This window comes from Silene latifolia, chromosome Y (assembly GCF_048544455.1).
Source record: "Silene latifolia isolate original U9 population chromosome Y, ASM4854445v1, whole genome shotgun sequence".
In the NCBI taxonomy this organism is placed as follows: Eukaryota; Viridiplantae; Streptophyta; class Magnoliopsida; order Caryophyllales; family Caryophyllaceae; genus Silene; species Silene latifolia.
Window position 1 is genome coordinate 58,733,100 of NC_133538.1, and position 12,771 is coordinate 58,745,870.

The 12,771-nt window shown below is 42.2% G+C and overlaps 1 non-coding gene across 1 annotated transcript; it reads left to right on the plus strand.

Annotated features, from left to right (window-relative positions):
- The first annotated feature begins 8,309 nt into the window (after positions 1-8,309).
- Positions 8,310-8,416, plus strand: LOC141636522 (small nucleolar RNA R71). The gene has a single exon (XR_012541128.1). It is a non-coding gene; the product is annotated as a small nucleolar RNA R71 (small nucleolar RNA).
- Positions 8,417-12,771: the final 4,355 nt, after the last annotated feature.

Here is a 12,771-nt window from a genome sequence, read left to right on the forward strand (position 1 = left end):
GTTTAGCTACTCCTATTGCTAATTAAACTAACAGCAATTAAATTCCCAGTAGTAAACATTATGAAATAAACAATAAATTGCATAAAAGAAAATTAGGGCAGAAGGATAATCGAAGTAAACAAACAATTAAAAGCAAACAAATGATTAATTATTATTAAGAAGGAGAAAGGAATTACAATCCAAGCGAATCCGGCGTAAAGAACACAAAATTCGAGTGAAAATAATCCCAAAGCAAGGTTACAGTGAAGGAGAATAATGTAAGTAGCAAAGTTTAACAGTAGAGAGTTTGCTAAAAAAAAGATAGATCTAATTAACCTAGTAAAGCGTGCTTAAATAGCAAAATAATAAAGTTTAGCGAAATAAACACTCACGCGGGCTAATTAAAGCCCATAGCCATCAAAACCACTCGATCGACCAAATCCTCAGCCAAATCTACTCGATCGACCAGAAAGTCACTCGATCGAGTAGATGGTCTTTCTGCAAGTTAAGGGTCGAGCAGTAAACTGCTCGATCGATCATTCTGGGATGTAGAAACCACTCGATCGAGTGGGAAAACTGCTCGATCGAGTGTTTCATCTTCATTTCAGCCCAAGTCCGCCACCGAATGCCTCGTAATGCGTGCAACGACGCATTCAAATGCAGTATCTCACTCTGGGACAATGCCGTCTCCTCTAAATGCATGCAAAAAGGACGAAAAAGGGTACAATTCCACTACTTTCGCGATCATTCCTACAAAAAGGACAAAATGCACCAAAGTAGCCAATTCGGGGCAAAATACCATAAAAACAGTATAAATATGCATAGAAATACGTGCTGAAATAGGCTAAAAAGACTATAAATTAGGCACGTATCAAATCTCCCCAAACCGAACCTTTACTCGTCCTCGAGTAAACTCAAAACTAAACTAATGTAACGGAAATGATAACTCAGAGCTAGCTTAACTTGTCTACTTGAACCAATTTAATGCAACAAAAACTAACAGTTAAAGCTAAGCGATCAATATGCAAACGAGTTATAAGTCATTCGAAATATAGCTGACCTATCGACCTTGCAAGACCAACAAAATCGGACTCTCTCATGGTCACTCTTCTCTCATGAAGCAAAGGGTGAATGTTATATGTAAAAGAGAGAAGAAATTACAGTCACTCACCTAACTGCGACCTACATAGCATGCATGCAACAATAATGAAAGACAATTCAAGTACTAATGCACACACTCCAACCAATAATGTCCGTCACAGCCGAGGGTTTACAAATAGTTTGGGAAAAGTGAGGTTCAGGTGAGAAAAGGCAAAACATGTTATGGAAATGTGGAGGTAAAAGCGTCAAGCTAGTTCCTAACAGGATCATAGTAAATCATCCGAATCTCAACTGACTGAAAAACTAAGTACAAGTGCCCTTCATTTGGCACACAACTCACTAAACTCAAACACAATCTCCTCAAAAATATGGAATAGAACGGAGGAGTCAGACGGTCACAAACTTCCCTTTTTTAAACACCATCTGAGATAGCTAACTTAAACAAACAACCTTTTTTTTTCAACCTTTCTCCTTTGTTTCACGTGATTCAGCTCTTTCATTTTTTCATTTTTTTTTTTGCTTTCACGTCTTTCTTTTTTTTTCTTTTCAATACTTTCCTTTTTCTTTCTTTTCCTCCTTCAATAATACTTACACCAACTCCGAAACAAGAAATACGGACCAAACTGCAATGGAAAAACATACCACAAAAGAACATTCTAACTAGCTTGACTAGGCAGGCTTAGTTTGGGATGTAGCTAATGGGTCAAAAAGGCAGATTTGGCTAATGTGGAGCTAAATGGTTGAAAAATATAAGGAAAGGGAAATTTGCAAGCACCTCCCTGCATGTGACACCAACCACAAACCCGAATATGTGCATTTGACTCGAAATTGAATGTCATAAATGTGCAAAATAGATGAACATGCTATGCAAGGAGTACTACTCTCAATTCCTAATGAACTGGTCATGAATGTCACCAGTTATGGGCTCTAATATCTCAGAATTTGTAAGTAGGTTGCCAATTTATCAGGTCAAGTCTAAACAGTCGGCTATATTTGAACAGAAACTCGTAGACTATGCATATGACAAAGCTAATAACTATCAACAAAAGTGCAAGGCTCAAGCAACATGACAAGTTATAGTGCAATTTCATCACGGAAATCAACCGTTCCGACTCAACCTATATGCAAAAATAAACGTGAAATTTTTGAATTTTTGAAATTTTCTAATTTTTTTGGATTTTTGATGGAAAATAAAGAACAATGCAAGCTGAAAAGTAAACGTGAATGCAAAAACAGATGCAGATGCAGACTCAAAAGGATGCAATACCCTCCCCAAACCAAAACGGACAACGCCCTCGTTGTCCTCCAGCATACACTGGCAGATATATACAAGGGAACGGGAATATACAACCAACAAAATAAAAACAATAAAATAAAGGTGACAAAATAAAAGAGTAAGAGATACATACAAAATACGAACTTCCCCAAACCAGCCAGAAAACTGGGGAAGTGAGTAGACCAGTAGCTACTCGTCGTCGTCGTCACTGCTCTCACGGCCAACCTCCGCCTTGTACTCCGGGTCTCTCTCCTCCTCTCTCCTCCTCCGCTCCTCAGCGCGAGCTCTCTCCAATGCCACCTCCGGGTCCTCCTCCTCCTCCTTGTCAGAAACCCGGTACCCCTCAGGTGGGTACCGGAAGAAGGAAGGGTGTGGCCAACCCTCCGGGATCGGTCTGTGTCGCCGCAAGTGGTACTCGTACAGAGGGTGTAAGGCAAGAGCCATGTCCCTCTCCATACGAGCCTGACGCTCTGCAATCTTACGCAACAAACCGTAAACGGCGCCCCCTTGGTCCAGGACAGCGGGCGCCACAAAAGGAAGAGGTGGTACGTAAGTAGCCGATAAGATCGGCTCAGACTGTGTCTGGTCAGTGGGAGGTGGAGTAGGAGTAGGAGTGGTAGTAGTAGTGGGAGTAGGGGTCGGATCGGAAGTAGCCGTAGAAGGCTGGGTACTCCCTGAAGGTGTGGACCCCTCTCCAGTCTCAAGTCGCCGCTTCTTGGCGGCGGGTGCAGCAGGAGTAGGTCTGGTTGGAAGGAGAAGGTGAGGTAGTGGTGGCAGACGGTGGCCCTTTGCAACAGTAGGCAAGGGCTCAAGACGGGGGAGAGTCTCACAAGGTAAGTCAACAGACAAGGAGCCGTCTATCTTCCAAGTCTGGTAGTCTGGGGTAAGCCAATGCTGAGAGAGCATGGCATCCAGACTCAGTAGCCTCTCTCCGGCCGAGGTGCGCAAGTCACGAGGCCAAACGGGGAAAAGGCGACGGCAAGAATGGTGGCTATGCCACCTCAGGCAATGGTTCCCGTCTCCTTCAGCCCCTGGCTCCGAAGGTACTGAGCGGTCAAGTAAGCTATGTTGAGGGTGAAGGGACCCTCGCACTCAATGTTTAGGTAACCGCCCAGGATGGAGAGCTCGGTGTTGGTCATGTTTTTCGGCTCCTTTCGGCCGAAGATAGGGCTCCCCATCAGTCTAAGGAAAACACGGACAGGGGGTAGGTGGACCTGATGGAGCTTCCGCTCCCTGAAAGTGGTCCGGGCCGGACACCACGAAAGCGACGGTAGACCTTCCTCGGGCGGCGGTCAAGCCCGTAGAGGAAAGGTCAAGTAACCTACCAAACTCATCTAGTGTCATCGGAAAGGTCCGGTTAAACAACCTAAGGACACTCGAAGAACTCTCGGGGCGCAGCCTCGTGTGCCCCGGGGGAGAAAGTAAAAGAGCTGAGAAACTCGAGGCTCAGCTCTAAAAAGGTACGACCTCTCATAGTGATGAGGCCAGGCATCCCCGTTGCCCGTAGTAAGTCACAAACCGACTCGTAAATGCCGAGTCTCGTAAGCCCCGCTTCCTCTAGAAATCGGGAAGGAACATGTACACACTTAAGCAGGTTATAAAATTTAGTACTGTGTAAAGCGTTGACGAATAATACCTGCGGATTATCTGGGTGAGGGTCGAGGGAGGTGTCCCCTCGGACCGTAACAGTGCCAGAAGTAGAAGCGAGCGGCAGAATTGTAGAAGTCTTTGGGAGCGGAAGTAGAGGTAACAGGAGCTGGCGTAGCTCGAGACTGTCTACGACCCCGGCCTATGGAACTCAAGGCAGAAGCCCGTGAAGCGACGGTGTGAGGAACCAGGGCTGCTCTGAAGGCAGCTGCGACTGTTGGCGAGTCCGCCACAGGTGTAAAAGTGGAAACTGGTGCAGAGGTAGTGGCTATTGTGGTCACCGCTGAAGAGGAACTAGCAGCAGTGCTAGCTGTGGTGGTGACCGTAGAGGTAGAGGTAGCCTGAACTGTGCTAGCAGCTGAGCTAGCTGGAGTAAAAACCGTCCCTGCAGCTGAAACTAGGAACACAGGGGATGCAGTGGTCACTAAAGTGGAGACAGTGGCATCAGCAGGGGCCACTGTCTCTCTCGAAGACGGACTGGAGGACGAACTAGTGGATGGTAAAGAACTGGAATCCATCCTGCAAACAGAAATTAAGGGAGATCAGGGGTATAATGAGAAAATAGCTGCTAACCGTGGCTAAAACAGCATGTAAAACCAGCATGTGACAGCATATTTATCCCCTACTAGTCGAAAAATTCGACTTTACAGCATAGAATTCCCAACAATCCTCAAACAATTTTGAATTACAGCATATAATGGCGATAAGGGACGGGAAAAGCAGTTAACAACAGCAGCACATAAGTAACACTGAGGTTAACTAAAGCAATGCAGCATATAAACCGTCTGACAGTCGAAAATTTCAACTGAGGTAGCCCTAATCGCGAGATTTTTTTTTTTTTGCACAAAATTCGAATGGAAGCATGTTAGGCATCGACAGGGTGTGATAGCAGTCTAAAACAGCAGCAATTAAGTGACAAAGAAGCTAATTTAGACAGATTACAGCAGCATTCACCAAAGTGACAGTCGAAAAATTCGACAGTCCTGCACCCATATCGCAAAATCGCGGAAAATTCGAATTAAGCAAGCAATAACAGCGAGGAAGGGGGATTTGATCATCAAGCAAGCTAATTAAGGGCATACAAACACAATCAAGTCGAAAAATTCGACCAAACAGGGGTTTTCGAAACCCTAGAAACCATTTACCTCATAACAATTCGAAAAAAACGAAATTAAGATGTATAGAGGAAGGAAGAAACACTTACTTGATGATAAAAGACCTACAAACGCAATCAATCTTCAAATAAACAAGCAAGATAAGGCGATTTTCGATTAAAAAAAATCGCAAAACCTAAAACCCTTTTAAAACCGAGAAAATGAACGCAATCAAGGGGGAATTTAGGGGGTTTTGAAAGATTAATTGACAAACAACAATTTGTAGGAGGCGGATTTGGTGTTTAGGCAAGAAATAATGGGGATTGGGAGAGTTTAATCGCAAATTAGGGTTTGTTAGAAGAAAAATTGGGGAGAAATGAAGGTTAAAACAAAACAATAGAGTTTAAGGCAAAAAAACTCCCTGTGTCCTGTTCATTTCACTCGATCGAGTGGTTTTAAACCACTCGATCGAGCACTTTTATGGTCCAGTTGCTCGATCGAGTAGAATTCTACTCGATCGAGAAGTTCCCCTTTTTGTTTTACTCGATCGACTTAAAAAGAGTGCTCGATCGACCAATATTCACTCGATCGAGTACAAAAAGTACTCGATCGAGGACTTTTCTCGCGTAAGCTCTTGAATTTTCGTCTTTTCTTCCTTGGAATGCGTAAAAACTTCCCCAAACCTGCATAAAAACATACGCAAAAATTTCCCAGAATACCAAATACGCATAAGAACAGTCTATAGTCTTAATTCTACACTAAAAGCAGTCTAAAAAACTAATTGTCCTAATAAAACCAATAAAACAAATTCAACGGAAATTCAAAAATTATCTATTACAAGGTATTACACGCGGCATTTCCCCGCTCAATTCCCAACAAATTTCAGTAGCCCCTTTATGGGCTCCTGACTAGAGGACGTCACCTCAGCAACATTGACTGTCCTCTTCAACTTCCATGAGCATGAATTATCACTTGAAACGGTAGGAGGGGAGTAGTTCACATCCACGTAAGTGCGAACTTTCCTCGTCCTTGCTCCTTTATCACCAACTTTAGCGTCATCATCTTCAATTTGATTGATAATAATTACACCATGTCCTTTGACAGCTCCTTCATTGGTTTCATCTCGTACTGCAAAGAAGGAAAACAGACGAACTTTCCTCCTTTTTGCTCTCAGTCTGAGGCGGAAGGTTAACAATAGCAGCACAATTCTCCAAATTTGCATCTGGAGTGTCAATAATAGGATCAATAGAAGAGAGAGCATTGCAAGGTTGGGCTTGCATTGGAGCTCTCCGGAACTTTGACTGATGAAAAATCAGATCCTCGTCCCCTACCTGAAAGGTCAAAGTCTTGCCCCCGACGTCTATTACTCGCACGGGCAAAGAGAAAAAATGGTCTCCCTAAAATGATAGGGGTGTGTGCATCTTCGGGGATGTCTAAGACAACAAAATCAACGGGAATGAAGAATTTCCCGATCTGAACAGGTACGTCTTCTACTACACCTAGTGGTCGTGTTAGACTACGGTCGGCCATCTGGACAGTCATGTTGGTGCAACTCAGCTTTGTCAAACCAAATCTCTTAGCCAGAGACAACGGTAAGACACTCACGCTAGCGCCTAAATCGCATAGCGCGTTATCAATCAAATGCATACCGATATGACACGGAATTGAAAAACTACCCGGGTCTGATTGCTTAGGGGGTAACTTGTTTTGAAATAGGGTGACCCCACCTCGACCAAAGCTACTCTCAAGATTATCATTAATAGTCCTCTTACGCGATAAAATTTCTTTCATAAACTTTAAATAAGAGGGTACCTTTGTCAGCAATTCTGAGAACGGCACAGTGACTTCCAAGCTCTTCAGAAGTTCGACAAATTTGCCGAATTGTTGATTAGCTTTAGTATTCTGCAGCCGCCTCGGGAAGGGAACCGTGATAGGTATCTCAAGTCCCTTGTTTCTCGCTTCCAATGTAGCTTCCGGTGCAAGTTCTGTATCCTTTGGACGCTTCTTACCTCTCGAACGAGGTCTTTCCGGTGATTCCTTGCTTAAACGAGCACTAGAAGGCTCTTGAATAAGCTTCCCGTCATCAATACTACTCGATCGACCAATAAACCCATTCGATCGAGCAGTTTCTCCTTCAGAATCAGTCAATCGAGTAAAATTCCCACTCGATCGATCAACTCCACTTTCTGCTTTACTCGATCGAGTAGCATAACTACTCGATCGACCAGTCTTCTCTTCCTGTTCACTCGATCGAGTGGAAAAACCACTCGATCGAGCACCTTCGCCTTCAGTTATGCTCGATCGACCACCTGTAATCAGTCGATCGAGCACTTGCTTTGCCGGGAGCTTATTTTCTTCGTCAGAACACTGTTCACCATCAGTTTTAGCCTTCCTCGGGTCTAATTTCAACACTTTCGGTCCCTCATAAGAAAGACCGCTTCTCAATTCTATCAGATTTACCGTCTCATGTGGATTCTTCTCGTTTTGAGTCGGTAAATGGCCCTGCTTTCTCAAGGATTGATTCGCGGCTAGTTGGGCAACTTGAGTCTCAAGTGCCTTTATGGAAGCGTCCTTTTGTTGATCACTTGAGTTTGTTTGTTGATCACTCAGCTGAAACTGCTTTGTAAGGGCTTGCATCATGGACTTAAGCTCACCAATTTCGCTCACCGCGCCGGAAGATGATGCACCGTGATTAGGAGGATTGAAGGACGGGGGCTTCTGATAGCCTTGTTGATTCTTATGTGGAGGAATATACTACTGTCTGCTTTGGTTCGGAGGAGTAGGATTGAGCACATTTTGACTACTCCACCTCAAATTGGGATGGACGTTCGGCTCATAATAAGTATTTGTCTGCCTGTAATGTTGAAAGGCAGCACAAGACTCAAAGAGACTAGGACAATTCTCTGAAACATGTCCCTCAGCTCGAAAGGACCGTCTGAAACAGCATTTACCTGATACATCCCTCCTTTTGAAGCTCCTCCCAACTCATAGTTATCAAATCTCGCAGTGAGAGCTTCAAGTGCAGCTATAGAAGGAGATTCAGCACTCCTCCTTTGATTCCCTCTGGAATTCCCATACTCAGCTTTATGGGTGGCTAAGTCATCAATTATCTTCCACCCCTTAGTCTCTCTCATATTCTCAGCAAATAGGCCACTAGCTGCAGCATCCTAGATAGCCCGTTATAGAACTGATTGCATAGACTCCACTTTTCGAAACCATGGTGCGGAATGGTTTGCACCAACTTCTTGAAACGGACCCATGCCTCATGAAAGTTCTCATCAGGCCCCTGTTTAAAGCTCGTGATCTGAGCTCTAATGGCATTAGTCTTCGAGGCAGAAAAGTACTTCTTGTAAAATGCCAAAGCCAGTGAATTCCAGTCAGTTATCCCATAAGAAACCCGGTCCAGATCCCTATACCACTCCCTTGCAGCATCGCGGAGTGAGAAAATAAACATGGTTTCTTTTATCCGATCCGGGGTCACGCCAGTTGGTGGGGATATGGAACAACAATAATCGATAAAGGTCTCCATGTGCTTAGCTGCATCTTCATTTGCAGCTCCCCCAAATTGGTTTCTCTCAACCAAATTGATGTAGGACGGCTTCGGCTCGAATTTTCATGCCTCCCCTGGTAGTAGAATGCCCTTATAGAGATTCGCAGCTGCCGGCTCAGAGTGACTGGCAATGGTTGCTTCTTCGGCCATTTCTGGAAAGTCCGGAGAAGTGACGGTTTTAACTGATGAAGTAGAAACTGGAGAGAAAGGTAGATCCTCCTCGAAAAGCTCGTTCTCGTAAAAGCTAGAATGAGAACTAGGCTCTTCCTCTGACTGTTGGTCTTGAAATAATCTCCTCTTTGCGCGCAAGGTTCTCTCAATCTCAGGATTGAATGGTAGTAGTTCACCACCCTGTGACCTGCGCATAAGAAGAAACTACAAATAGAATATAAGAATAATTTAAGGAACGGACGCCCCTTAAACTAAAAGAAAGACTAAAAATAAACAACTAATAATTTAAACAATTGCCTCCCCGGCAACGGCGCCAAAATTTGACACGGCTATCGCAACCCTATCAAAGATAAAACCTAACGGTCTCAACTAAAATGTAGCAGAGGCAGTCGAGTATCGAATCCACAGGGTGGTAATGTAATTATCAGCTATCTAGTTCTAGTCCTAAAGTAACAACTGGAGGGTTTTGTTGAATTGGTTTCTAAACTACGAGGTTTAAGGGAAAGAGAAAAAAGGATAAGAGCAGTAAGACAAGATAAAGGTTTAAACTATCAAGAGAAAAGGGACATGTCGGGAATTCGGTTCACTACGGTAGTCTAATGACTCAGCTGTAAATGATTCAGACGAACTATTGTGAGACGGATGTTGAAAGGTCCTTTCGGTCCACTTTCTATCCTAAATTACCACTAACTTAACTTTCATCCTTATTAGGGTAGTCTACTGTTCATAGCAGGCCTATTTAGTCCAATCTTTCGATCTAGGATTAATTTTAGCCAGATTAAAGGGTGACATAGAAGCGTGCACTCAACTAAGTCGGATAAATACAATTAAATTGCTATGGTGACGGGGTCTCACAATTAAATCATCTAATTCATTTACTACATCGTCACATTTCTACCGCAGATCCCCTAATCCCAACATGAAAGGGGTTTAGCTACTCATATTGCTAATTAAACTAACAGCAATTAAATTCCCAGTAGTAAACATTATGAAATAAACAATAAATTGCATAAAAGAAAATTAGGGCAGAAGGATAATCGAAGTAAACAAGGAATTAAAAGCAAACAAATGATTTATTATTATTAAGAAGGAGAAAGGAATTACAATCCAAGCGAATCCGGCGTAAAGAACACAAAATCCGAGTGAAAATAATCCAAAGCAAGGTTACAGTGAAGGAGAATAATGTACGTAGCAAAGTTTAACAGTAGAGAGTTTGCTAAAAAAAAAGATAGATCTAATTAACCTAGTAAAGCGTGCTTAAATAGCAAAATAATTTAGTTTAGCGAAATAAACACTCACGCGGGCTAATTAAAGCCCATAGCCATCAAAACCACTCGATCGAGTGGATTAAAACCACTCGATCGACCAAATCCTCAGCCAAATCTACTCGATCGACCAGAAAGTCACTCGATCGAGTAGATGGTCTTTCTGCAAGTTAAGGGTCGAGCAGTAAACTGCTCGATCGATCATTCTGGGATGTAGAAACCACTCGATCGAGTGGGAAAACTGCTCGATCGAGTGTTTCATCTTCATTTCAGCTCAAGTCCGCCACCGAATGCCTCGTAATGCGTGCAACGACGCATTCAAATGCAATATCTCACTCTGGGACAATCCCGTCTCCTCTAAATGCATGCAAAAATGACGAAAAAGGGTACGATTCCACTACTTTCGCGATCATTCCTACAAAAAGGACAAAATGCACCAAAGTAGCCAATTCGGGGCAAAATACCATAAAAACATTATAAATATGCATAGAAATACGTGCTGAAATCGGCTAAAAAGACTATACATTAGGCACGTATCACATGTACCTCATCTTTATGCATCAGAGTAACAAAGAGTCAGAGACTAATTTAGTCACCTTAGCTGCTTCTTCCATCAATGCTATCTTCTTCTCCTGAAAGCATTATTGTATAAAAGCCCAGCAAAAAAACTAAATATTTCATTAGTGAAACTACTTTAGCTCAAGTTTGTCAAATTATGAACAATTCCACGACAGATGGATGGAATATTCTCTTTTCTTTCCGCGATTCCACTTAAGGTATCAAAATGTCGCATGAAAACATCTAAAGGTAGTTGCTTTAAACTTCTGTTTCGAAGATAGTGTTTCAAATTTCGCCTTACAAGAGAACATATGATGATATTGGCCAAACATCTTACCTCAGTCTAGTGTGCATTATCACTTAACCTTATCACTGCCTAACAAGCCGGAAATTATCTAAACTAATCTAAACTGCTCCACCAAAAACCCAAATAGCCGAAACAGGAAATGATCCAATGGAGCAATGTTACCAGTATATATGTCACGAACTGTATCCTCCATTTACCTGGTGGCAAAGGGACGATAGACAGCAACTACACACCGTCGTCCAATTCTTATTATTAGAGGCAATGTTAAATGTAATAAGTGCAACAAATTAGCAAATTAACACTATGTACCTTCAAATCTATCACATTCTAAGCCTATACAAAATTAGAGACTACTAAACCACAACCTATAAAACTTGACAGGTCGGTAGCGGTCATCATCTTGGCCTGTTAACACTTAACAACGAACAGGAAATAGAGAAAGAGAACTAAATACCGAAACATAACTATTAATACGGACAAAACTCTCTTGTCCTAGCACGACTATTAATAAGTGCACGATGGTAAAATTTCCTAAAGAGCAAAATTGAAACAGTATGCAGGAAATCCATTTTTACTAGAAACTTATGAAGTGTACGATTGTTCCGTAGAAATTAACATTAGTACTAATCATACATCATAAAATACTACATGTTCAGGAAGCTTTTTCCATGTTGATCAAGCAGATTTCCTTGTCTACGTAAATGTGTTCAGAATTAGAGAATACCCAAATGACAATATAAATTGGCAGGTTCAACCAACAGGTTAACATTACTTACCCTTGCGTAGTTCAACCATGGGTTTTTGCTCTTGATTTTATTCCTGGAAATTAAATATTAAAATTTAATCCAAAGATGAAAGAACAGGATAATCCTCATGCCAACTTGATATCTTTTTACCATTTAAGTTGGATGACATACAGTAATATGTAGAAGCCACGAATACGAAGTTTACCAGCATCCGATCTGACAGATTAATGCTATGGTCAGTATTCATTAAGGGAAACAGACATTGTTGATGTTTTTGATGAAAAAAAAAGTCAAGAGAACATACCTAGCAACTACAACTTTGCCCTTGCTCGTAGCAATAGTATAGCCCTTGCTCCTAGCAATAGTATACCTCTTGACTTCCTCTCTTCTAACAATTACATACACAAATAAGCTAACATGCAATTTAAATAGTTCACATAAACTGAACAGGCAATTAAACCAGTGAGCGACGACGTTAGACCAATGACTTCATACAACAACAATTCATGGCGGCGTAAGAAGGGGAGAGAAGCAATGCAGTTTAAGACAATAAGGTAGATAACAATCATTAACAAGTTAGGTGTTGTAAAGAATAAAGCACTCTAATTCAACATATTTAAGGCAACTTAAGTGACAGAACTCTGTCCATCAGCTACAATACCCCTAGATTAAGCCAAGGGATGCGTATTTGTTATTGCGAAATCATCGTATTAAGAGGGAGGTCGCTCCTAGTTTAGCAAGAAACTTCCATTTTACTGGTCCCTAAACGCCAACCAACATGACCTAACATTACCTATTTACCACGATACTTTTATCATCCCCTCTTTTTCCTTATCTTCTGCAATAACGGGCACTCAGTGCTTCCAATAAATAGCACAATTCACTTCTCCCCCAATCCGGATATGTTGCGGCCAATTAGAGATTTCAATCAGAGCGCATAAAACAATCCCAACCATCCTAATCTTTGAGTTCAGACCTTAGCGGTGTTGTATCAGGACTTGACCCTCCTTCGTACAAATGGCTACTTCCAATGCAAAATAAATTCCACAAAAGAAATAAATGGTCTTTCTTTCCCAT